The sequence below is a fragment of the Phasianus colchicus genome, chromosome Z (assembly GCF_987193195.1).
Source record: "Phasianus colchicus chromosome Z, bPhaCol1.hap1.1, whole genome shotgun sequence".
Classification (NCBI taxonomy): domain Eukaryota; kingdom Metazoa; phylum Chordata; class Aves; order Galliformes; family Phasianidae; genus Phasianus; species Phasianus colchicus.
Window position 1 is genome coordinate 72,108,196 of NC_143476.1, and position 24,272 is coordinate 72,132,467.

The 24,272-nt window shown below is 38.6% G+C and overlaps 1 long non-coding RNA gene and 1 pseudogene across 1 annotated transcript; one reads left to right on the top strand and one right to left on the bottom strand.

Moving 5' to 3' along the window:
• Positions 1-10,117: 10,117 nt before the first annotated feature.
• On the bottom strand, positions 10,118-23,822 carry LOC149913077 (uncharacterized). Its single transcript, XR_016462022.1, has 3 exons — positions 23,740-23,822; positions 14,357-14,447; positions 10,118-10,237 (listed from the first exon to the last, which is right to left on the bottom strand). It is a non-coding gene; the product is annotated as an uncharacterized LOC149913077 (long non-coding RNA).
• Positions 18,705-20,202, top strand: LOC149913078 (torsin-1A-interacting protein 1 pseudogene; annotated as a pseudogene).
• Positions 23,823-24,272: the final 450 nt, after the last annotated feature.

Here is a 24,272-nt window from a genome sequence, read left to right on the forward strand (position 1 = left end):
GCACTGAGGGACGTAGTTTAGTGAGCATGGTGGGGATGGGATTCCAGTCATCTGGATGCCTGCTGGAAATGTAGCATGGTGGGCTGCAAACAATCCAGGAGACTCATGTAGCACATTGATGATAACTTCTTGGACCAGGTATTGACCTGAACAAGAAGCATTACTGGACCTGGTGCTCATCAGTGTGGAGGAGATCTTTAAAGACATTAAGACCAGAGGCAGTTTGGGTTCTAGCAGCAATAGCCTGTCTAAGTTTGTGATTTTGAGTAATATGGACCTGGGAAAGAATGGAGTCACGACTCTGAACTCTAGGAGAGAAGACTTCTAACTGTTTAAGAAATTATTGGATGGGATTCCCTGGGATACTCTCAGAGCTGGCAGGTCTTTAAGAACATCTTTCTGAGATCTCTCCAGCTCCCAGCATAATAAATTCAGCAGAGGAGACAGGAAGCCAGCACAACCGAGCAAAGACCTGCAAGTCAAACTGAGGGAAAAGAAAGAAATGCATAGGCAGTGTGAAAGCAGGGACATGTGGCCTTGAAATAATACAGGGATGTCATCCTGATGTGCAGAGATGGGATCAGGAAAGCCAAGGCACAGATGCAAATGAATTTGTTGAGAAATGTGAAAAAAGTAACAAGGATTTCTACAGGTACAGTAATGAAAAGATACAGGCAAAGGTCAGTATTCGACCTCTGATAATTTAGAAGGAAGAACTGATTTCAAGAAGATATGAAAAGGACTGAGGAACTCAGTGAGTGCTTTGCCACTGTCTTCATGGCCAGTTAGGTTTCCCACAACTTTCACATCTCTGAACCTCTAGGCTAGGGTCAGAGGAGCAAAATCCCTCCTACTGTAACAAGAGAGCAAGTTAGAGAACACTTCATGAGACTGAATGTGTACAAGTCTGCAGGACCTGATGACATGAATACCCAGTGTCCTGAAAGAACGGGCTGATATCCTGAAGGAAGTGGCTTAAGAGAAGGCTTCAAGAAGACCATATCATGGCCTCCCAGTACTTGAAGGGAGCATATAAACAGGAGGGGGAATGACTGTTTACATGGATTGATAATTAGAGGACAAGGGGGAATGGTTTTAAATTAAGATGGGATATTTAGGTTAGATATTGGCAATACTGGTAGTATGTGGACTAAATGATCTTAGTGGTCTTTTCCAACCTTAATGATTCCCTTCCAGTATTTGAAGGGAGCATATAAACAGGAGGGAGAAAGACTATTTACAAGGGTGGACTGTGATAGGACAAGGGGGAATGGTTTTAAACTAAGACAGGGCAGGTTTAGGTTAGATATTAGGAGGAAGTTTTTCACCCAGAGGGTGATGACATACTGGAACAGGTTGCCCAAGGAGGTTGTGGATGCCCCATCCCTGGAGACATTCAAGGCCAGGCTGGATGTGGCTCTGGGCAGCCTGGTCTAGTAGCTGGCAACCCTGCCTACAGCAGGGGGGTTGAAACTAGATGATCTTTATGGTCCTTTTCATCCCAGATCATTCTATGATTATATGATATGGTTGTTAAGCAATTCTCTACATCATTTTAGAAAAGTCATGGATGTCAGGCAAAGTTTCTCATGACTAGAAAAAGAGAAACACCACTCCCATTTTTGAGAAAGGAAGAAAAGAAGATCTGGAAAATTACAGGCTGGTAGAGCCTCACCATAGAGCCTCACCTCTGTGCCTGGGAAGAACATGGAACAGTTCCTCCTGGAAGAGATGTTAAGGTACATACATGATGTGGAGGTGATCCACGTCAACCAGCACATCTTTGCCTAGGACAGATTGTACTGACCAATTTGGTCGCCTCTTCAATTTTGTGGAGTGACGGCACTGATGGACAGAAGAAGGGTAACTGATGTCATCTGCCTGGACTTGTGCAAGGCCTTTGACACGGTCCCACACCACATCCTTATTCCTAAATTGGAGAGATATGGACTTGAATGCTGCACTATTCAGTGGAAAAATAATTGGTTGGATGATTGCAGCCAGAGTGTTGTGTTCAATGGCTCTGTGTCTAGATGGAGGGCAGTAATGATAATGGGGTTGCTCAGGGTTCAGACTTGGGACTGGTGCTCATCAACATCTTTATCAATGTCCTAAACACTGGGATTGAATGCACCCTCAGAATGTTTCCTGATGACACTAAGGTGAGTGGTGCAGTTGGTACAATACAAGGAGAGGATGCCATCCAGAAGGACTTGGACAGGCTTGAAAAGTGGATCCATGAGAACCTAATGAGGTACCAGGCTAGGAAGCGACGAACTTTAGTTATAATAGAATCTATAGTGTTGTAACTTTAACTACTAGAACTTGTTACTTACAGAGAAAGGTTGAAATTTACTATAAAATCATCACACTAAAAAGGAAATCTATTGATTTGATGTGGCTTAAAATAGCATTATCAATGATGGTGGCTGTTCATTGTCAGGGCTGATTTTTATTCATGGTTTATTACGCATCATCTTGGGTCGATTTCCTATCAGTTGAGATAATATAAGTGTGTTATATTAATATAAAAACCTGATGAATCAGTTAAGTGATTTCACAATGAGCATGTCATTAATTGGGACATTATTTCTAGTTCAATTGGGTGCATTTAAAAGAAGAGATGACCATCAGAAGTAAAATAAGGGCTTCTTCCTCTACAGAAAAATTATAAGAGAGATAACGGCAATGCTTATTAAACTTGTACTTACTTCTTGTGAAGGACAATAGCTGTTTTTTCTTGGCTCAGAGCTTGCTTACTGAGGCACTTCTGTTGCGGTAAGACTCTAACTGACTTACCTAGGAGGCAAGTGGTAGGTGTCATGTGGCAATCAATGTCACTTTGTGGACAATTTTACATTTAAAAACATTTCTTTGGAGACATTTGCTTCAAAAGGGAGTGACCAGGAGTGTTTACTGGCAGAAAACCTGTGCACAAATAACTCCAGCTTGGTATGGGAGACTGCAGGATGTTACCACTGTATCCTGTGAAGATCGGATATAAGCTGAATCTCCCTGCTTCCTCTTATCTAGTGACTTAAATTTGCAAGGCCTGGAAAATGGGAACAAAGGAGTTCCTGCTGAGATCCCAAAGCCAGAAGCTGTCACTCCAAAAACAGTTGACTTGACCACTTTGGACTTATAGATAAGTTTGTACTGTCTTTGTTAGTACCTGTGAACTGAAGAATGCAACCTCTGATGACCTATCAGTACTGAAAATCAACGTCTGAACTATGAGCAGTGCTGGAAACCTCAGTGGTGACTCTCTCTCTCTTGCTTTCTACAAAGAGTCCTTGCTTCTATTACCTATCTCTTTTCTTTCCCCCGTCTGGTCTACTAGACCTGCAACCTGGTCTAGTATTAAATGGGGAGGTTGGTGGCCTTGCATGTGGCAGGGGGGTTGGAGATTCATGATCCTTGAGGTCCCTTCCAACCCTGGCCATTCTGTCATTCTGTCTTCCCATCTCCCTTAGCAAGATTTGCAATAAATTGGTCAGGCAAACATTTGACCCATTGTATCTTAATCTCGTGGTCGGGTATACAGATATCAAAGAATCTCCTCCGTCTCCAATAATTGGAGTGAGACACTTCTATGATTTTGTCTGTGTAGAATAAGACAGATTATGTCAGATAAATACTAATTAATCTCAAATAATGGAGAAGGTACATGAAAACACTTGTGTGCCTTTGTGTTTTCTCAAAGCACAAATCAGCTATAAACCTGGCTAACTTGTCATTTACACTGGTTTTATGAGTGCTTATGTAAAGTGGAGGAGCACAAAACAGATGGGCTGTGTTGATGAATACTCACTGAAAGCTTTAAAGAGATTTATTCTTTTCATTTACATTAAGATTTCTCCATTAATTTAACTTCACTAACTTCATTAGAATTACTCTTTATTGGCATAAATTGAGAAGAGAATTGGGTGTCTGACATGGAGAAGGATGACTTTGAGGAATGGAAGGGCTTGAGCACACATCTGAGTACATAAGTACTCTAATAAAGGGGACAAGTGAAGGAGGATAGACAATGAAAGCAAAGAATAAGAAACAGATATGGACCTGCAGTAATTCTCACTATTTGTAGATTAATTACAGCATTAAGCACCCCAAAAAATTTCACTGTAATATTACTTGCTAACACATAGCTTACTTGCTAAGAATACATTTTCAAGTCATTAAACTACGTCTGTCAAGGTCATGGGTGCCCAACCTTTTGGTTTACCTAGGCCACAGTGAATGAAGAATTGTCATCTTGGGCCACATACGTGATACATAACATGGTTAATGTAAGTAGGTAATAAGACTTATTATATTTTAAAAATATTTTAATGTTTCTTATAAAAACATAAAAAATAGAGCAAAAAAAATCGATAAAATTTTGTTTTTGTGAAACTAATAAAATAATCTGTTTCAATAGAAGTGGTTGCAGTTAGTGAGTTCACAAGGTGTTCATCAAAGTTTTTTGATGAAATTATACACTTCCTGTACTTCATGCTTGAAAACATTAGTTCTCAAATGTAAGGTATTGCCAAAAAAGCAATAACATGAATAAGGCTGATTGTGAAGTGGGGGACATTTTTCACTTGAAAGGCAGGTCTTAGAATATGAGACATGATCAAATTTTTGAGTTAAACATCTGATTGCAACTCTACATATTCCATTTGCAAATTCACAGGTTGTGTATTTATTGTATTGTGTTTATGCTGACTAAAAATGGAGTAAAAAATATACACAGAAATTTGAGTGGTTTTTTTTGAAATCGTGAAACTTATTCTCAAATTCCTTTATCAAAATAGAAAGCACAGCTGTATGTTCATAGGAATGTGGTTAGCCAATGTATAAGAATGCATCAAATTATTTGCTAGAACTTGAGCTTATCATAATTTAAGTTTCATTTCAAACACTGTTATGGTTTGAAACATAGCAAAGATAAATCTATTTTCACCTTAAAGATGCATGTTTTACTTATTTAAAAGCATGATAAAATCCACCAAAAATGCTAAATCTGTGAGCCATTTTTAAACTTCACATTCCTTCTTAACTTTTTTCTTTTGTTTTCAGAAATGACTTGATTCCATTTGGCAAATCATAAAATTTTCTTAGCATTTTACCTCAACTTTGCCACCTTCCTTCAGAAAAGTAAACGATGTCCTCATAATCAGTATCCATACTTTTAAGGAAATCCTGGAACTGGTGATCATTCAGTCCCTTAGATTTCATGACATTCATAGCTTTGATAACAATTTGCACATTATTTTTAAGGCTTCCATGAATAATTTTTCTTGAAGTACAATGCAGTGATATTTCATCAAACTGTGTTGCTGGTGGCAATTGCATAGTTTTCTACTAATTTTATAGGTCCCTATTTTTTATCAATAATATGAATAATCACTGGGATACCATCAGTACTTATACCAAGTAGCTTGGCAAAGGTTAAGGAAAATTGTGTTAATGTAATTTTTACAGCTTCATCCAAATCAGTAGTTATAGTTATGTCTTTTAATGACACCAAAGAAACCATTTCTTCATTAACATTATATTCATTATCAGTACCTCTAATAAAAATGTCAAGTTGAGCCCTAGCTGTAGAATCAATAGTTTCATCTACCACCAATGTATAAGATTTGAAATTAGCATATTTACTGTCCAAATTTTTTTTGAAAGATTTTCCTGTTTCTTCAGTTCACCTGGCTGTAGACTGATGAGAAAAGCTAATTTTAGAAATACAATTTTAAGAAAATTAGGACAAATTATATTTGCTTTGCTTTCCATGTATTGTTTAATAAACTTGCCATCAGTTAATGGTTTTCTTTTTTCTTTCTTTCTTTTTTTTTTTTTTTTTCAGTCAGAATTGCGACCACATAACTGGATTTTATAATAAAGTTCATTGGAGCTGTAATTAAAAACAATGTTGAGATGACAGACATTTTTTCAGTTCCACTACTTCATATTTACAAAACATTCCTTGATGTGCATTGAATTCAGCAGCATGTTTTTGCATATAATATCATTTCAAATTGTAATATTTGAAAACTGACAAAATTTCTTCACAAAAAATAGCCATATCATGTGGCACAACAAAAAAAGTATTCAGCTATACTCTTTTTTTGTTGTTGTTAAGTCCTCTTTCTTCATCCTTTTTTTTTTTTTTGGGGGGGGGGGGGGGGAGGGGGCAGGGAAAGGGGATCAGTTTTCTTTTGTGATGCCATTAGGTGGTTGAAATTATTATTATTATTGGCAATTACTGTATTTTACTCACCAAATGGCACAAGTACTTGCATCATGTAATACACATGGGTTTCAATTTGATTGTGTGTGTGTGGCAGGTGTGATGGGTGGAGTTACAGCTGCAATGTCCACTCCCAGGGTTCTGGTTTCAGCTGAGACAGCATTAATAACACTAATGTTTTGTTGTTACTGAATGATGGGTGCACAACCAAGGCCATGACATACAGCAATGAAGGACTGCCACTTTGATGACATGACAACAGGAGCTGGGCTGCATTATTAGCTGTCCTGAGCCATAGGCTGAAGATTGAACATGACTGATCAAAGAGGAACTTTCAAATCATCTCCCTATGTTACAGTTTCCTATGCAGGTAGCAACTGCTGAAAATGTCCTTGCTCTTCACCCATAATCTCTGCAAGTCATATTCAGTGTTGTATGTTCCAACCCTCTGTCAGCATAACACTCTATGAACAGAGGTGTACAGCAGACAGAAACTAAATCACTTCTGCTTTTTATCTCTGCAGATTGCTATGAATGCAGTCATCACAGGGGCTTTAAAGGGGAGACAGTTTTTCTCATAATACAATGAAAAATTGTCTATGCTCTACAAATCTTGTGATAGGTTTCCAGAGTCCAGAATTCCTGACACTAAAAATATGCACTGTGATTTACCTCTTGTGAGGCAAAGATTCTTTGGTGCTCCAGTTACTGGTCTTTCTTGTAAAGGCAGAATGATCACATTAGACTGGGAGTAATGAAAACCCCATTTCTGATAATTCTGGCTCTGTGAAAAGTGTTATCACCACTTTGAATTCTCCACCTAGAGAAAGGAGATAACAGTAATTTGTGCCCTGTCTTCTGTGAGCCATGAAGCTCTTATATGATAGTTATACATATATTCCAAACTTATATATGATATATATAATATACTGTAAAAATAAGACATTCAAAACTAAGTAGAGAAAAAGCACTATCACTACTGTCACTAGATGTAAAGATTGTTGTGATAGGCATGTTTTCCCACTGTGGAAATTGACTAAAAATAGCAGAACAATCTGTGTTTAATCAAAGAATTTAAGGTAGAAAGGTTCATTTCTATCAGCACGCCTCTTCAAATACAGTGACTTTTGTTATTTTTCTTGTTAAACATATGAATCTAAGTTCTTTGTATAGATACTATGATCTTCCTCTGTACTACCTGGTAGGTAAATGCAATTAATACAGTTGTTCCAGTGCAGTAAAGACTACAATCCATATGAAGCTTTCACCATGTGAGAACAGAAGTATTTTTCAAACACTCACAGATATAAGAAGAAATCAGTAAACATGTCTCAAGTGAATCCTTCTAGCTCAGAAAGAGAAGATGAAGAAAATCGATATGTGTCTTCCATGGAACAGAACTCCATGAGGTGATGTGAACACCAGCTACAGTGCTGCTGGCTTCTTCCCTTTTTATGAGCCTTCTTCATCATATTGACCAGACATATTTGTCATATGAGGTTTCAAATCACTTTGGTGCTGCAAGTGCAGGAGAAATGACACAAAAATCAAGATATCAACAACTCTAATGGGAAGAAAAAGTCTAAGCTGCACCAAGTGAAATTTAGATTTTATATTAGGAAGAGCCGCTTTGTGCAGATGGTGGCCAAGTACTGGAATGAGCTTCTCCAAGCAGTGTTAGATCCCTGGAGGGATATATGATGTGTGTAGACTTAGGGACATGGTTTTATTACAGAACTCAATAGGTAAGACTGATGTTTGGACTTGGTGATCTTGGACGATTGGTGATCCAGATGATTCTATGATTCCAAGATAACTAAAACTTTGTTGATCTGAATCTGACAGCTGAAGTTGCATCACTGTTGATACATCTAATGTAGTGGACCTGAAATAATGTCCAGGCTTATAGAATTACAGAATCATGGAATCACAGAATATCCCAAGTTGAAAGAGACTTAAAAAGATCAGCAAGTTGAACTCGTGACCAAAATGTACATCCCGTTTCATCCAAACCACAATGAAATGAAAAACAAGTATTCCTGAAGAAGGCTTTAGCTTCTTCAGAAGCAATATGGTTGTCCAAATCAGAAGAAAGCTGCAACACATTTCCAAAACATTCCCCCCCTGAAAATCAGACTAGCCTGAAATATATTACTGACTACATCCATCCCGTAGTGAGTGTGAACATTAATCAGCAATTTCTTTTTTTTTTTTAGCTTGACAGCTGATGCACAGGTAAGGTATTTTGACTTATTTGAGCATGAAATCTGTCATTAATTGAGTTGGCTCCCTTTTCTTATTACACGTTAGAAAACGTTCTGTAAAAAAAAAAAAAAAAAAAGACGGACAATTGAAAATGTTGCAGTGGGCTTTGAATGTAATCATCACAACAAAACTTGAGGTTTAGAAATCTTTTTAGTAAAAAGAAAGAGCAAATAGTTATCATAATGACAGTCTTCATAACCATTCGTTTTTGTGATACTCTGATTTTGAGATCTGAGTAATCTTTCAGTCTTTTAATTTTGAGAAGAAAACAGCACTGCAGCTGTTTTCTTCAAGAAAATCTGTGGCTGCAGAATTGTAATACATATGGAAATGCTACATTAGTGTGGTATTCTTCACATCACTATAGTTAAACTTGGGTCAGCACTTCCTTTTTAGACTCCTACACATTAGGGTTTGTCCATGCACATTTCCATTTAGCTGACTTGGAACGTGATGCCTCAGTCTTACAGCTATATTTACATGTTTTTTTCAAACCCATCTGAAAAAGCTCTGCTCAAAACCTCTTAATCTTTTGGCTAACATCTAAGTGTTACTATATCTTAATTCAAAATATGTGATGTTAAACTGGCACTGACATCCTTTCCTGGTTTGTAGCATTAGAAGAATGTGGAATTGGAAGTATAATTGTTATGTAATGATTTCTTCAATAGCTGTCCCTACAAATGTGCTTGTTAACATTCAAAGTGTTAAGGCAAAGTGAGGGTCTCTGGTTTTCTTCTTAATCATCTCTATTCTATTTAGCAGTCTCAAAATCTAAACTCCTCTGAAATGCAAAAGTTCTGTTATTGAAGCCTTTCACTCAATTTTTACTACTGGAATTTGGCTTAATTCATGAGATTTCTAAAGTTCCTCAGAGTGGACACATGAGGATGTTTATACAAAAATCCTTTCCCTTGAAAGCTTAATTTAGTAAAATTAGACTCATGTTTGTTTAAATAGCACACTCTGGATTCATACATTTCTACTTTAGAACTTACTAATTTTCCTTTCCATCACAAACACTTGCTGATACCTTCTTAAGTATCAAATCAAGAATCAGTATGTGCTAAAAAGGAGACAACATGCCCTTCAAAACCAAGTGCTTACTTGGGCCCCACTGTCATTCTCAAGTTCTCTATTTGTCCCTCCTAGCTGGAACAACTTTGAGAATGTACAACCTACAGTAGGGAACCAATTTTAGTGTGTGTATGTGTGTGTGTGTAGGGGAGGGTGGACCATGTAATCACCAGAGGTCCCTTCCAATACCTATGATTATGTGATTCTGTGACTCTATGAATCTGTAATGTGATTGGAGCTGGAGCTAATAGAGAACTAGGTTGGAGCTAGCCAGGGAATACTCTCTGTCCTCTCTGAAAACTGTTATTAATTAGTCACATTTCTTTGATTTTGGGTAACTGCAGTCTAGCTGAAAAAAAAAGATGTAGAACAGCCATCCATTCTGACCTCTTTTTGCTCGAGGGTCTAGACTGCATTCCATGCATTTATTCCTGAAAGCTGCAGAACAGGAGTGAGAAGGGTTTTCTAAAAACAGTGACAAGTACAATGACTCAGACCATCAGTTTATAGTAATTTACTTCTTAGTTGATGCAGTTATTCCTCAGGTGGTCAGTTTGCATTAACTGATGTCTTCCACTGGGCATCTGCACCTTTGTGTTTCTTACCACATCTGTTCAACTCTCCAGATGTATAAAAGTTGTACATAGAAACATCCACTTCTACCTGTTGAAGTACACAGAGGAATTTGGCATTCTGTGTTTTTCATAAAAAACTTTGTTTTAAAATCCATTTTTATTTAATATGGAAAGTTACTGCACTATCAGATGTTTAGCGTATCTTTTTGTCTACTGAAAATGAACTTGAGTTTTCTCTCCTCCTCCATGTCCTAAGACCAAAGATCATTGGTGGTATTCTCTCTTTGTTAGCAGTCACTCCTCAGAAGAAATCTCCTTGTTCCTAAGGGCTGCATCTGGCAATTGATGTAGCTAATATATAAAGTGCAAAAGGGATTGATTCAATCAGTGCAATACCTGCAGAGCATCTCTAGATTTAGCATGGTTTGGCAAAGAAAACTACTTGCTAAACACTAATATCCTTTGATTCTTGATTGTTCTGAGGAAAGGAACCATACAGAATGGTTTTGTTTGTTTGTATGTTTGTTTTTACCAATCTCAGACGTTTCCTGGCAATTTTATGCTTCCTCTGACAGGCAGCTGGCTGCAGTTCCTATTTGCATATTCTGCGCCTTAGCTATGGAATTTCTTGAGTTGAGCTTTAATCATGTCTGCCTGTAACTGAGAATTTTATTTCCAGAGTGTTACAGATAAATGCTTTGCTTTTGGTTCAAACAGAGCTCTGCTCCAGTTCATGTAGGACAGAGAAAATCTTCTTCTGTATGTATATGTATGCCATCCAAACAAGCTCTTCCTCTCCCATATGCACTCTTATCTTCTCACATCTCTTTCAGCTTGCCATGATCTCTTTCTCCATGACTGATGTCTGTATAGTTGCAAATCTAGGTGAAAAATTGGTATTTTACTTGCTGTATAACAGAATTCCAGGAGGCAGGATATTTCTTGTACTTAGTATCAGGGTTTAATTGTACATCCACACTGTGCAGTTATAATGACTACAGCAAGTCCATAGCAGAGTCTGTCAAATACTGTATTTGCACTCCTTTACCTTGAAAGCCACATGGTCAAATAATCTGTTTATTTATTGGGATCTGCCAACTGGCTTTCCCCGCTCAGTCCTTCATGCTACCTTTATTGCCTCCTACATTTGAGCTGATCTGCTTCCTCTAGATCTCAGCCAAAAAGGGATTATACTAAGGCCTTCATAACAAAATCCAGAGTTAGTTGTTCAGTAGTGAATAGCTAGACTCCATCCACTATGTGTGAGAAAACTGAGAGAGAGCTGTGTTCAAAGATGATAGGCAGTGGGAAAAACAAATCTTTCTTTCAAGTTCTGCTCTAAATCAGGTCTTTGATAGCTAGTGGGAAAGCAACTATAACTGCTTAGCACTCTTCACTCTCAACCCACACCTGGAGCAAGACATCAAAGTGTTACGCTTTTCTGCAAAGAAAATGTTAATGTCCATTTTTCCTTCAAGAATGTGACTGAAAGTGAAATTAACTTCATTTAGATAACTAGTTTGTGTCCAGTATACTTTAATATAACTTAAATATATTATACCTTTAATATAACTTAACATGAGCCAGCAGTGTGCTCTTGTAGCTTGGAAAGCAAATGGAGTCCTAGGCTCCATCAGGAGAGGGGTGGCCAGCAGGGACAGGGAGGTGATTGCCTCTCTCTACTCTGCTCTTGTGAAGCCCCATCTGGAGTACTGTGTCCAGGTCTGGAGCCCCCAGTACAAAAAAGACAGAGAGCTGTTGGAGAGGGTCCAGAGGAGGGCCACGGAGATGATCAGAGGGCTGGAACATCTCCCCTACAACAACAGGCTGAGAGAGCTGGGCTTGTTCAGCTTGGAGAAAAGAAGGCTGCATAGTGACCTCACTGCAGCCTTCCAGTATCTAAAGTGAGCCTACAAAGAGGAGGAGACTCAACTCTTTACAAGTGTAGAAAATGGCAGAACAAAGGGAAATGCTTTTATTTGAAGGAGGGAAGATTTATGTTGGATATCAGGGGGAAGTTCTTTACCAAGAAAATGGTAAGGGGTTGGAACAGGCTGCCCAGAGAGCCTGTGGATGTCCCCATCTCCGGAGGCATTCAAAGCCAGGGTGGATGGGGCCCTGGGCAGCCTGATTTACTATGATATGGAGGTTGTGGCCCTGTATGTGGCAGGTAAGTTAGAGCTTGATGACCCTTGAAGTCCCTTCCAACCTCGGCCATTCTGTGTTTCTATGATTCTATGATTCTGTGATCCTCCTGTATTTTGAGGAGTGACACTGGATTATATTCATTAAGTATTGTGGCATAAGGGCTACAGCATATACTGAATATGTGATATACACTCTTGGCTGGATAAAGAACTGGCTGGAGGACTGAGCCCAGAGAGTGGTGGTGAATGGAGTTTAATTCAGCTGGCAACTGGTCACAAGTGGTGTTCCCCTGGGGTCAGTACTGTGGCCTGTCCTCTTCAATATCTTTACTGATGACCTGGATAAGGGCATTGAGGGCACCCTCAGTAAGTTTGCAGATAACACCAAGTTGGCTGATCTGTTGTTCTCCTGTAGCAAAGGCTGCTGCAGTGATAGCTCTCCTAGCCAATGCCTAAATCTACCCTGATTAACAGCACTTGTCAGGGGTTTTCCCAGAAGACAGTATGGACCCTGTGACTTGGAGAGAATAAGAAGCATGCAGCAGTCCGAGGCTGTCTCACTCCAATTTATAGGAGGGAGAGGAGGTTCTTTTAATATCTGTATACCCAGTGTGAGATTAAGAAACAATGGTTCAAATGTAGGTCTGACCAGTTTATTACAGATCTTAATTAGGGAGATGGGGAAGGGTTCTTGGTTAAATCAAAACTGCAGCTACAAAAAATAAGCTGCAGAAGGGCTTGCCATTGCTAGGGGTAGTCTTAAGAAATATGTACACATGGGTTTGGTGCTGCAAGAAGCAGATCAGCTTCTGCATAAGGAGACATAAACAAAGAGAAAAAAAAAATGTTGGCAGACTTCTTCAAATGGCTTAGTAAAGGAAAAAAAAAAAAAAAATTCCAAAGCTCTGTTCCGTGTGGGGAAATGTTTGCTTAACAGATATGAGGAAGATTTTATTGACCAAATATAATAACTCTTATTTCCACTGCGACGAGTGACAGACACACAGAAAGTTACTACTTAGTATTTAGAAGAGCAATCAGTATTACTCTTGTCTTAGCTCTCCACTTGTGTTACATGAAGCTACATATCTGGTTTAAAGAATAATAAAAAAAAAAGATTATTCCTTTCCTGATGAAATTCCTAGTGGTTGGCATGTATTTAATACATAAAATGAGGGAATTAATTAATAAGAGACTTGCTTCCAGCATAAAACATTTTCTAAACATGCTACATTTAGAAATATCCTTGAAGGTGCAGAAGAAATAAAACATTTGGTAAATGAAGCTGGGTTAAACCCTGGTCACTGACAGGCAGTGCCTACTGCTTTTAGTCTTCAGGAACTGCAAGTCAGAGGGAACAGAATGAAGATTATTACTCAGCCTTGATGCACTGCTTACTTTCTTGTTTTCGGAGTGGTGATAACTGTCAACATAATCTGCCATGAAATAAGCTCAGTTACTATTCTGTGAGCAGGTGATGCTACAAGCAGTTTCTTCTGCATTGAGTTTAAATGACAAATCAATGCAATTTAATGTCATACAGTAGTTATTGCTTTTTATCTTCTACAGCAGTACTTAATTTCCATAAAATATGACCTACTGTTCCATTCAGTCTCCATTTTATTCATTCTGTTCTTCACTACCAGTTTGTAACAGTGAATTTCTTTTCAATAAAATTCTCTCTAAACTCTGAAGTATTTCAGTACCACAAAGTCTGAGGTCTATTTTAAGTATAGATATTTATATGTAGCTTCTATGGTTTGTCTCTAGTTAAGACTTCCAGATTCTCAGGTCTGTGAAGAGACATAAGCCAACAAGAATACAAGAATAATCCATCTCTAACCAAACATTTGCTAGGCATCTTCTTCTAATTTGTGATTGAATACCACCTGCAGTTTTCAGTTTTCCACACATTCTGGTGGAAACCTAATCTGTCAGATACTTGAGACTTCATGTGTGAAATTTTTCATATCATTTTTGAAATTTTGCATGTCATCTTTTCCAAATCAAACTTGGTAACATAGATTGACCAATTAACCACCATTGTTTCCAGTACTCACCAGGAGTTCCCAGAACTTCTAGAGTTTAAACTATGGGTGCATTTCCTGAAAACCAATATTCTGCTTTAAACAAATAGTTATCCTCTTCATCCTGTTAGGTTGGGTATATTTTGGAAAGCAGGGAGAAAGATAAATAAACAATATTCAGTATGGGTTGTAAATTCAGATTGTGCAGAAAAAGATTTAGCCTTGGACTTCCTGTGAAATTGTACCCTAACAGATTAAATGGATTCATGTTATTTCTCTAGACAAACAAGTAAGTGATTTGTAGAAAGTTTTGATGGAGTACTGCAAATGTTGATTTGAAAGTAGCTACAAGTTTTTGATCCTTTTGCTCTTCTAAGCTTGCTATTTACTCTTTCAGCTTCTTGGTACTCCTTTACCCAGGTATAATCCCTGAAGTACTACAGACAGTAGACTTATGAAAATACGCTATGAGGTAGTGGCTTATGTGAACTATAAATATTTCTCTTGGACTCAACTTGTTTTTTGTAGCTGCAGTTTTGATGTAATCATTTCAATATTTCATTTTTATTGAGACAATTTTAAGCTCTTCTGCCCCTTTTTTATTCTAAGCACAGCACAATACCTTTTTTATTTTAATGATAGTAAGAGAAAGAGCTTTTGGTGAGCATTTAAATTCAAAATATCCTTGGGGGCAGTTTCTGCATCTCAGGTAGTGTGGGGCTACCTACAGGCAGCTATGTTTCTTTTCCCACAGTTAGCGTAATAATTAATTCTGCTGTTGCCCAGGCTGTGAGATTCTTGGTTCCTCTCTTCAAATTTGAAGAATGAACAAAAGCCTCCCAATTCTCTATTCTCCATCTGAACCTGAGTCCATTTCCCCAACTCTCACTTCTTTGTATTCTCTCTACTTACCTTCAAAAAATATATCTAGGAAGTGTGGACTCTATCTTCTGAAAGATTACACGGGTAGTCCCATGACTTGGGCATGACTTGTGCGAACTGTAAAAGTGTTGTACTTTCAACTTGTCAGCAAATGGAAGGAATGATGGGAATAACAGAATTAAAGTGATTTCCAAATGACATAATTCCAGGTAACTTATCCATTTACTGAAACACAATTACACATGCTGACATTAAAATATAAGAGCATCTTCCTTTGCAAGCAGGCTGTATTGGTCTTTTGCTAGCCTAACACACCAAAATTAAGCCATTAGTCCAGAGATGCTTGCTGAGAGACTGAAGGACAATCTCATTATTGAGAGAAGTATACACTTGTTAAGGTTGGTAATTAGAGACTGCTTTCAGGTACTTCACTCCCTATCTGTTTACTAGTGGAAAAAATCCCTCGTGGTCCATTTGTGTTCTTGACAGCAGCAGGATCATGCAAGTGGGTGGTGTTGTCTCTAAGTAGTATGTTAGAAGACATCTAGCTTGCAGCAAAGTGGAGCTTTGCTGAGGCTGAAATAAGAAGTTAAGGAACTCATGTAGAGCAGGGATTGCCTGAGGTTTACCATCGAAGAAAGAGCAGCTCCTTTCATGCTGTAATCCAACAACAATTCCAACCCCTTTTACATTATGTCAACACTAAGACATCTTTAACACATTTTAAAGAAAGACTAAGAACGCAAACACTCTGCTTTTGACTCAAGGTAATTAAGAAATAATTCCCTGCAACAACGAGTGTTTGCCTTTCATCTGGAAACTAAAATGAAAACACATATCTTTTGCCAACTTGTTCCAAGGATATGTTCAGATTTTGGGCTATTTGCCCATAAAAATCTTCTGGTCCTATTCATCCTGTTCTTGTTCTGTTCATGATTTTGAAGACATCTGAAGGCTACCAAAGTGATTCATGCCCTCTTCTGTATTGGAAAGGATGATTCCACTGTGTTTGCCAAGAAGTATGCTCTTAAGTGGTAGAGGCTACTTTGCCTGGGGTGGAAGTCTGAAGTGTACAAGCTTTTCAGCAGAAAGATGGAGAATTTCTACTACCTGGTTCAGACTCAACACTTGCACTAGAGCACATTCAAGGGGTGGTGGCAGAGCAGTGTTAGAAGGAAGTTGAAGAGACACAGCTTAACTGATACCCTGGTCCCCAGCACATTCGGAAAGTGGTGACCTCCTCTTGCTGAAGGTTGTGATGGTAATCCCTCTCAGAACCAGCTGCTGGCTGGTTATTATCCCGGCTGTAGTGTTAGTATATAGGGGCCTTACAAGGTGCTCGGGCTTAGAGAAAATGCAAACATATAAGCACTTGTAGAACAGGTGAACAATTAGGTAGTTTCACATCAAACTGCTCCATAATTATTCCTGGGATTTGAGATATGGAAAACTCCTAATTCCTCACTTATATTAAAAAAGTGAAGTGCTAAAATATTACAGAGTATGGGTGGGAATAGTGCATTTATTTTAAATTTACGTGAGTTCAGGCTAAATTACATAAAGTGGTCATCTGGATGAGAATGAAGAAGTCATTAAGGAATCATCATCCTGTCACTTGTCAGATTAAAAAGGATTCAACTTTTCACAGCATGCTGTGTTTGCTTGTTTCAATAATGATGCCTCAGACTGTTTTTCAGTGAATGCTGCATGAAATTTTCGATGCATTTTCCAGTGAAGTTACTTAATTGAAAAGAATGGTCTAATACAGACATCAAGCCAAGAACTTTACCAGGTTCATATAATTTGACTGCTTCATCCAAAGAAGTAATTAAAAAAATTAACATAGTACACTTCAATTTTCTTCATAATTGAGATAAAGATCTTGCTTGCTCAGATGATTCTAATGACTATCTTACATTTCTGCGATAACAGAAATTTATTGAAATGTTTTGAAAATACGTACACTTGCAGCAAACTTATGAAGACTGATTCTTCACTAATCAAAACTGGTATGAATCAGGGGTAACTGCTGAAATCAATGGACTTTGAATAATTGTAGACCAGTATAAGCAGCTCCTGCTTGTCAGATTTCATATTGCATTTCCACATCAGTGCCTGTATGAATGGTCCTATGAACTCAGTGAAGATATTAAAATTGCCTAGAGCCGCAGCAACCTTACAACACAAATAATGCAGAACTAGAGTTATGTCTATGGCACTTACATTCATGCAAATAGGCAGTATCAGAGAGATATTTCTGGTTTATTTTTCAGTATTATAAATAAATTATTTTATTGTATAAATATGGAGACGTTAAGTTTATTAAAAACTGTATTTGAACAAAAGACTGAATTAATTTTAGATCAATGTATATTAAATTGAGTTTAATTTTACTTATTCCCTTACTTCAATTTCAGTACCAAGAAGCAGAAGTGATACCGTTTGACACTGTAAGAGACTGTTAGTGAATTACTTCTTCAGAGAAAACTAGAGATGAAAATATAACCATAAATTTAGTTTTCTCTAGGGTTCATATCAGTTAAAATGATACAGGTCATCATGACGACCTACAGTTTTATCAGGCACTTAACTAACTCTCATAAATGTCAACATGTCAACATTCATTTATTGGCTACAATGAGCTGTTAAGACAATGAAAACATTGTCATGTGTCAAAATTACGAGAGTCTTGAGCACACTAATAAAGTCATCAAATTTCCACAGTTGTAGAAAGACGTTAAAATACATCTGGGATAGATATAAATGCTTCATAGAGGAAGAGAGCTGATCCTTTTGCAGCTGTACGGTGAAGTCTTCCATGATCTGCGGAGTTCTACACATTAATTAAGTTTGTAATTTCAGGCAAATCACAATTTGAATGTTATCTTCCTTGCCTCTGTGCCAGCTTTTGAGTGAAAATTTTAGGAACTATGCTTATCAGAGGGCAATAATATAGGATTGAGACCTTGTTTTTTGTGACCTTATATAAATCTCTTTTAATCCACAGTCTGCATTTCTTTTTCTACAAAAAGATAATAATAAAAAAACAAACAAACAAAAAAAACTGCTATCTTTATGTTGTAGTTTAACCCAGCAGGCAGCTCATACTCTTTTAGTAGGTATTTCCTGGGGTTTCTTTTCACATAGTTAAAAATAGACACTTCTGAAAATAAAAATGTCTGGAAGCATGATTAGAGAAAGAGCTGTTTCCGTTGAATCTGTCTGAGGAACTCTGACAAGCAGAATTAATTCTTTGTAGTAGCAATTGCTTCAGATGCTGCAATACAGCCTGTTCTCGAGTGTGCTGGAGGGATCTCACAAAGACTAAAAGTTATGGTTCTGGTAGGAGCCAGTTGCATCACACACAAATGAATTTACAACTTAGAGAGATTATTATCTGCTTTTGAGGTGTTTATTATACTTTTCTATTTATTTATTTAACTGTACCTAAGGAAACACATTAAAAATTCTGATGTTTGTAACCAGTGGTTTCCATTTATCCTCTCATCTTCAGTGTAAATTTGAAGTGCTGATGAGCAGTTTTCAGAAAGTATCTCTATGTTTAATATCAGGTTAGAGGAGCTCGGGTTGAGAATGAAAGACAATCTTCAACATGACTTTCACAAAGAGTTAACACCTTCTGATATTGCAGTATAAATAACAGATCAGATAGATGGCATAGGATGTTAAGTAGAGATCACAGAGATGGTTTCATTTTTCTTGTAACATTGACAATTTGCGCGGAGCGGGGCAGCGGATGGGATGGTGGGGGACGGCGAGGAGCAGGCTCCGCCGCAAGCCCCAGAGCTGAAGCACAGGCAGAAGAGCCTCCGGTTCGCGGCCGAGGCCGAGCCCGACTCCGGTGGGGCGCCGGAGGGAGGCGAGCCGTTCTTCGGCAGCCCGGGCAGCCTGACCCGGCCACCGATCCACGCCGGCAGGACAGCAGGTGGCTCTTCAGCTTCCTTCCTTCCAGAGAGCCCAGCAAAAGAAAAAGTGAATGATTATGATGTAACTGAACCCAAGAGTCCAGCAGGGGATCAGCCTAATGTTTATACACCACTGAAAGAAAGTAAGGCTGACTTCTTTGAGAAAACTCAAGAGCACCGTTCTACAAAATCACAGATCTCGACAGGCAGAAATAAATTCTGAGATCAGCCCAGCACAAGGAAGCTGTCACAGCACTTGGCCAAAAAGGATGGATCACAGAGTGGATTTTGCAAGGGATGGACTTTGTTATTTGTTCTGTTAATTAGTATCTCATTGTTTGCCTTCCTGTGGATTAAAATACTAAGCCTTCCAGATGCAACTTTGTCAAGTAGAAATACTCAAATTCTACAAGCATTTCGGGCCTGGATGAAGAAACTCAGAAATACGTACCAAAGTCAGGACCCCAATCTGTGGAAAAGAACCCATGTGTTCCTTGAGAAGCACCTGAAAACTTCCCACCTGCAGTTGGAACCAGCCATCTTACTGTTCACAGCTGGTCGAGAAGCCGAGAAAGCACTGAGGTGTCTTAGTGATGAGATTGCCAATGCTTTTGCATTCTCCCAACTAAACGATGCAACTACAATCAAAATTAATGGGGCAGACAAAGCCATATTGGACAGTGATGTTGTTAAGCTGGAGGTGGATGATGAGCTCAACTTGGGGTTCAGAGAAGGCAAGAAGGTAGCAGTGGTGCATCGTTTTAGTTACTGCCTGCAGGCTCCACCTTGATCTTTTACAAGTACTGTGACCATGAAAATGCAGCATTTAAGGATGTGGCTCTTCTGCTGACAGTCCTCCTGGATGAGCAGTCGCTGAGAACAAGCCTCACCTTGCAAGAAGTTGAGGAGAAGGTGCGGGATTTCCTTCAGACCAAGTTCACGAGTTCAGATGTTCCTAGTTCTTCTAACAGCATAGATACAGATAAGCTGAGTGGATTGTGGAGCGGTATCTCTCATCTTGTCTTGCCTGTTTGGCCTCAAAACGGCCTCTCTATGGAGGGATGCACATAACAGGCTTTAGAGTGGCCTTCGGAAAGGAGGAAGACAGAAGATGTGGTGTGATGGCTGAACAAGGAAGAACTGTGGCTGTTGAGCTCAGACACACAGTTTTTGTGCAAAGAAACTTCATCAAGTGGCAAGGTTGCTTCTGCTAGAGCAGCTGGAACTGGGACTCTGAACAAAGCCTGCAGAATGTAAGCAAGGAACTTGCTAATTTTTGGTAAGTTGCCTTCAGTAACTTACTCAGGTTTGGTGTCTCAGAATTATAAGCAAGTGTGTGCCACTGCAGAACCACTCATCTGCTTGTGAAGTTGTCTTATTGGCTTTGCTCTGAAGATCCTTTTCTGCTGACAGGTAAAGCTAGAATCATGTGTGATAAGGTAACGAGACAAAAATATCACCTTCACTGGACAAAATTTACCTTTCTTGTAACACATTAGCAATGATAAAGTGACATGAATCCATCTAATCACAAAACCATGACAAACACTTCTGCTCACACTGAGGAATTCAACTGCAAGAGGATCCTAAGAAAATTGTCCTTCCATATGTAAAAATCAGAAGAAAACCAGTAGCACTTAAAACCTCAGAGATAATTCAGTAAAACTGAGCACTACATCAGCACACAAGGTAAACAACTGTTACCTGGACACACTGAGCAATTTAGACTGGTGTTAAAGAGGAGGCTGCCTCCTGGGCTGGAAATGGCAAGTAGTGGAAAGAGTCCATGGAAAAGCCAGTGGTCACTGCAACAGACTGATTCTCTGCGATGTAATACTCTCATTTCTTATCCCTATTGTAGGTATTATGGGAAGCAGAGGAGGGGAGCATGACTAAAGAGCAGAGATTTGATGTTGGATACTATCAGCCCTGTGAAATGCCTCCAGCTTGATGCTGAAGAATAAAGTTTATTTGATTGTACAGAGGTGGAAAAAAAGATAAAAGCACAGAAGGAACAAAAGTAGAAAACCAGAGGAGGACTGAAAGGGATCCAAAACTTCAGTAACAGAAAACAGGCAGGAACCCTGCCTCAAGACATCTCAGAGGCTCCTGTGATGATCATGTGTCCTGTTTAAAATGTCTTCTGTAAAGTTTCTTAGGGCCTACACTCAAGCACTCTTTGTTTTTCTCTACAAGAGATAAAGGAGCTTTTACACCTGCAGAAGTTGCCTTTTAGAACACAGAAATGACCAGGAAAAGCCAACTGTTTGCATTCTTTGTTATTTGGCCAGAATCCCATCCCCTGGCACACTCTTCATCAGCCATGAATTTTAGTAAAAATTCCTGTTGATGAGGAGAGCTCTCATGGGAACTGCATACAGTATTAATGAAGACTTCTAATTTCTTGAGGACTGCTTGGAGTAAGAGTTTCATTTGAAAAGCATTAACTCTTTTGCTGATATTGATAGGCTTTAATCTCTGTCAAAGCTTTAAAAAGAATTTGCAATTCTAATATTTATGTTGGAATGGATGGGAGACCATAGTCTGCAATAATTTCTTTTGCAGCTAAATGATGTGCATTCTCAATTGGGTGAAATTACAAATGATCAGTACTGGCATGCTTCCAACTTTCAGAATTTTCCTTAACCAAATTTTTGATTTTTAGTATGAATATAGGATACAAACTCAACTGTTCTGCAATTTTAATAAATTCTTTTTTCTGTTCTGTGAGTTTTAATAAATTCTTTTTTTCTGAGCATATAGCTGAGAGTCAACATGGGAATAGCCTTGATGCTGGATTTCACCCTTGTTTTATTTAAAAAGTAAAAAATAAAATGGTTCCAATCTGGCACTATAGAGTTTCTACTGTACAAATTATCAATGTAATATAGCCTTTCCTTAGTCTTCTTGTGGGCCTCAGATAAGTCTTTATTCTCTTTATGAGAGAAGAAGATTGCTCTTCCTTCACAGAAAACAAAACTCATCAGCGTAAATCATAAATCTTACTCAAGTCTGTTGAATACTGAACACAAGAAATGTGAGGAATCAGAAATTATATCTTAGGATGGTGTTGTTGTACTCTGGGCATAACTTGTACAAAACAAAAGACTGCTGTGTAGGACAAATAGCAAGAGAAGTGTCTGGGACAAGTCTCAATCTAGCTCCTGGATAAATGATATGTGTGTTACCATGGTCACAAAATAATAATTTGTATTTTCCAATGTTGTAATTAGAAATCTGATCTTGCTTTGCTGTTACTTTGTTTTTACTCAGAGGCTTAAGGTAGAGGATTGAAGATGACTCCAGGCAAAACTGACGTACTTAGGATATGTTTTTTTCATATAAACTCATGCACTGTCCCTTTGCTCTTCACTACTGACTCAAAATCTCGAAAAATGTTAGTGGTCCATTGTGCAGTGCAGAGATCTGATAGCAGCATCTGAGTTCTGGGTTTCCATGTCAGGCCCTGACCTAAAATTCCATCTCTGCTATTGGCTCAATCGTTGTATTCAATTTCAGTATATTATGATATTCTCAATCCATCGTGTTCCAGCTTTCAAAGCACATCAGTGATGAGATCTTGCTAACATTGCTGCTGAAAATTTAATTTCACAAGTTCTACTAAGTTTCCTGTGAATTAGACATGGGAAGAATAAATTGCACATGTCTTAGCATGTGCTCAGTGCAAGAACTTTCAGGCAGTCACATCACTGTAGTAACCAACTCAGGGAACTCAATATCTTCATTTCATTTAGGATTTGCTCAACCTGGGGACCCAAAAATATGTATGTTGTCATCAGACAAATGTGTAAAAAAATTAAAAGACTTTAAGTGAAAAAATATTCATTCAAATAAGGAATAGGATCTTGATATTTGTGAGATCTTAAAAAAAAAAATTATTAAGGCTGTGATGGATATCATCTTGAAAATCTTACAATTAAGATAGGAAATTTGAGAGAACTCCTTGAGAGCTACCCTGCTGAGAAGTACTTAGGGCTTCTGGTTGATGAAAAACATAAGAGGAACCAGCAGTATGTGCTTGCAGCCTGGAAGGCCAGTGGTATCCTGGGTTCCTTCAGAAGAGGGATGACCAGCAGCAAGAGAGAGGTGATTGATTGTCTCCCTCTGTTCTGCCCTCATGAAGACCAAGTTGGAGTACTGCATCCAAGTTTGGAGCCCCCAGCACAAAAAGAATGTGGAGCTGAGTGAAAAGAATGAAGGAGCAGCAGCAATGGAGTGTCATGGGCTGACTGTAGCCCCCATTCCCCATTCCCTGTTCTCCTCAGGGGTAGCAGGTAGAAGAGAGTAGATGGAAGGAAGAAGTCTGTAATTTCCTTGTAGTTCTCACTGCTCTAGTCTGTTAGTAGTTGGAAATAAATTATACTAATGTTCCTATACTTTGTCTGTTTTGCCCATGATCATAACTGCTAAGTCATCTCCCTGTCCTCAGCTCCAGCCATGAGCCTTTTTTTCATTGTATTTTCTCCCTCTAGCATTTTGAGGAGGGGGAATGAGAGAATGACCAATTAGGGTGGGACCACTATGCTTAAAATTCAGCCTGGCAAACTCAGAACTCCTGACCATACACGAGACAGAAGAAGCACCTACCTTCCTCTCTTCACTTCCACATTTCTTAGCACCCTATCGTTAGAGCATTCACCTGGACTAGGGTGATCATAGTTCAAATCTTCTCTCCACCTGAATGGAATGAATGTTTTCCAAAACATTCTGTGTATCCTAGAGCCGTTCATCTGATGGCACTTGATTCAGGAGGTTCGTACTTATCTTCTCCAAATAAATCTCTTTCATTTTACCCATGTAAAACCCATGGAAAAACTACATTCTAAGGGAGAACTTTCACATTCTCTCATTTGTATTTTCCTACCCCAAAGAACATTATTTATGGAAAGGAGAAGAGTTTTAGCCTGTCCTGGGTAAGAAGGAAAAATGAAAATCAGTATGATTTGTGGCTGGACTCACATCCAGGCACAAGTCCATCACAGAGATGTCTATACAATGGAAGAGTCTGAAGAACTGTGTCTTTCTAACGCGTCTCATATTTATGTTAAATCTTAGGCAAAGGAAGCTGCCCTGCCTGCCTCAGTTCTCACCCTGAGCTGTGCTTATGGTCCAAGGAACAG